This window comes from Mauremys reevesii, linkage group 14 (genome assembly GCF_016161935.1).
Source record: "Mauremys reevesii isolate NIE-2019 linkage group 14, ASM1616193v1, whole genome shotgun sequence".
Lineage (NCBI taxonomy): Eukaryota > Metazoa > Chordata > Testudines > Geoemydidae > Mauremys > Mauremys reevesii.
The window spans coordinates 24,174,016-24,177,361 of NC_052636.1; the positions used below are offsets into that span (position 1 = coordinate 24,174,016).

General features: G+C 50.2%; 1 non-coding gene across 1 annotated transcript; it reads right to left on the reverse strand.

Moving 5' to 3' along the window:
- Positions 1-1,698: 1,698 nt before the first annotated feature.
- On the reverse strand, positions 1,699-1,771 carry TRNAI-AAU. The gene has a single exon. It is a non-coding gene; the product is annotated as a tRNA-Ile (tRNA).
- Between the last annotated feature and the right edge of the window lie 1,575 nt (positions 1,772-3,346).

Genomic DNA, 3,346 nt, shown 5'->3' on the forward strand with positions numbered 1-3,346 from the left:
TTCGGCGGAGAGTCCTTCTTCGGCGGTGCGATGGGAGCGGAACCGGAAGCTCCTGTGCGCTCCATGGGTAGCGCAGAAAATGCCGCCCCCCAAATTTTGCCTAGGGCGCCAGAAACCCTGTCGCTGCTCCTGGGTGATCCAGATGGAGTCAGAAGCAGTTGGGCAGCAGAGGCTCAGGGAATTTGAGGGGAACCCCCTGGGTGTCCAGTGTTGGCCAGGGATTGTACAGCACCTAGCGCAATATGGAGTCCCGATCACAGTCATAGTCTGTGCAGCACCTGGGAGCCCTGACGTCTGTTTCCTGATCACAGGCACTGGGAATGGAGAGAGGGAAACCTCAGCACCTGAAGGGTTAATGCAGCCCTGTGTGCAGCCCCTGCTAGGGTGGCCAGACAGCAAATGTGAACAATCGGGACAGGGAGTGGGGGTAATAGGAGCCTATATAAGAAAAAGGCCCCAACATGAGGACATCCGGTCACGCTAGTCCCTGCTGCGCTCATGAGGGGTTGGCTTAGAGAGTTGTAGTAATAACAGCAGCAGAGAGTCCTGTGGCACCTTATAGACTAACAGACGTATTGGAGCAGGAGCTTTCGTGGGTGAATCCCCACTTCATCAGATGCACCAATAGTCCCATATGGGCTAGTGGGCAGGATTCCTGGGTTCAGCTTCCGCTGTGGGAACCGTACAGAGCTTTTGCCCAGGGTGGAGACAGGAAATGAAAGGAACAGGGAGGGATCCTGCCAGCAGGGGAGTTGGACAGTGTGGGGAGGGGATCCCAGAAGTGGGGGTGTGGGGCAGTGGTCTGAGGGGAGACCAGGGAAGGATCCCAGCAGTGTGGGAAGTTGAGAGCACAGGCCTGGCCTGGGGACCTGGAAGAGTGAATGTGTCCCTCTAAACCCACCCACTGCAGACTAGGCAGGACTGGAAGAATTACGAGTTTGTTGGTAAATGTCAATTTCTGTGTAAACGCACAACCCAATGGCAAAATATTTCCATCGATAATCATCAAAACTGACCGATGGGCAAAGTAAGAAACATGCTGCTTGAGAACTTACCCTGTTGTAGGAGCAGCAGTGATCTGTGTGCTGCATATCACCTGTATGCCCAAAAGGTCTGTTACACTCCCCCCTCCCCCGCCCTGCTTGTCTCCTCTCCCTCTCTGAATGCCTGTGAAGTGGCTTTCCCCCTCCCCCCCTCCTGCAATGCTTGTGGGATGAAGGGGCTGGTTGAACAGCTGGAAGATCAGAAGAGCTCCTAGATAGACAAGGTGTCTGGGACTCTCATTAGGCAGCATTGTGAAAGCACAGCTGAGAACAGGGCCCCTTCCCCTTTTAAGTACCTGAACCTCATGGCCTGCGACTGGAGATGACTTGGCTGCATCTGGTGGGTCACACTCCACCTCAGCTAGTGTCCATGCAGGGTCCATGCTCTGGGTGTGTGAGTGCTGCCTAATGAGAGTCCCAGACACCTTGTCTACCTGGAATCTCTTCTGATCTTCAACCAGCCCATTCATCCCACAAGCATTGCAGGAGAGAGCGGGAGGGGGAGGGGGAAAGCCACTTCACAGACATTCAGAGAGGGAGAGGAGACAAAAGCGAGGGGGAGGGGGAGTATAACAGACCTTTTGACCATAGAAATCACTGCTGCTCCTACAACAGCAGGGACAGGCCACTAGAAGCTGAGAAAAGGAAGCCATCATGTTTCTGCCTGGCTTTGAACCAGGGACTTTTTGTGTATTAGGCAAATGTGATAACCACTACACTACAGAAACTTTATCATGGAGCTGTGCCCTTCCCTTCATAAGAATGGCCATACTGGGTCAGACCAACGGTCCATCCATCCCATATCCTATCTGCCAACAGTGGCCAATGCCATGTGCCCAAGAGGGAGTGAACCTAACCAGAAATGATCAAGTGATCTCTCTCCTGCCATCCATCTCCACTCTCTGACAAACAGAGGCTAGGGACACCATTCCTTACCCATCCTGGCTAATATCCATTAATGGACTTAACCTCCATTAATTTATCTGCAAAAAGAACAACGCATGTGGCACCTTAGAGACTAACAAATGTATTTGAGCAAAAGCTTTTGTGGGCTAAAACTCACTTCATCGGATGCATGCAGTTAAAAATTCAGTAGGAAGATATATATACACACAGAGAATGTGAAAAAATGCGTGTTGCCATACACACTATAGGAGAAAGGACAAAGGAAGCAAGAGATGAAGAGAAAAGAGGGATCAGACAGTGGATGGAGCAAGAGGTGAAACAAAAAGGACAAACCCTTATGTCCCCAGTGATTCTAAGAGACAAAATCACAGGTGCAGAATAAAATTCTGCCTCCTTAAGCTCGTGTTTTCCATGCCTAGAATTCAACTGTCATCAGATGGATTAGACTGAACAGGTTTCAAACCTCCAGGAGGCTCTTACCTTCTATACAGGGGTGGCTGTTTTCTAGTAAAATCACTAAAAGGGAAGGAGAAAACTTGAAAGAGGTTCCTCCTGGCGCTCACGTCCGTGAACCCGAATACTCTCTCAGTCCTCAAAGAGAGACCTGGAGAAGGAGACTTGCTGGAGCAAAGCCACAGGGGTCTCTGAGGTTTCCCTGGCCCCTCGCCCCTGTCCTGCCTGGCTGATGTCAGCATCTCTCTGTGAGGTCACCACCTCCCCACCACCTTGGACCAATAGTCTGAGGTCCTGCCAAAGGCCTTTGTGATGTCACTGCCACACCCCTCCCTTGCTGGGCTAATGTCCTGCCCCTGCCCAGGCACTTTGGAGGTTTGAGCTACTCCCTGGGGATCACCCCACTCAAGGAGCATTCGTTCTAGGCAGCAAGCCGGCTAGACAGGAAAACATCAGACGCTGCTCCCAATGCTACACTCAGTTTTTTAGAAATTAGTCGACTTTATGGCCAGAAGAGACCATTAGAGCATCTAATCTGACCCCCTGCATATCACAGGCCTCTTGTATGGCACAATAACTACTTTGGGGGCAAATACATTCCAGAAAGGCATTTAGTCTAGATGAAATGACATCAAGAGCTGGAGAATCCACCACTTTCCTTGGTAGCTTGTTCCTGTGTTGAATCATCCTCGCTGTTGAATATTTGTGCCTTTGTTGTAATATGAATTTGTCTCTTTTCACCTTCCAGCCACTGGGTCTTGTTATGCCTTTCTCTGCTATTTTAAAGAGTCCTTTAATACCCAATCTTTTCTCTCCATTAAGGCACTTCAGCACTTCAATGAAGTCACCTTTCAATCTTCTTTTGATAAGCTAAACAGGTTGAGCTCTTTCAATAGCTCACTAGAAGGCATTTTTCTCCAGCCCTCAGAACCTTTGGTGGCTCT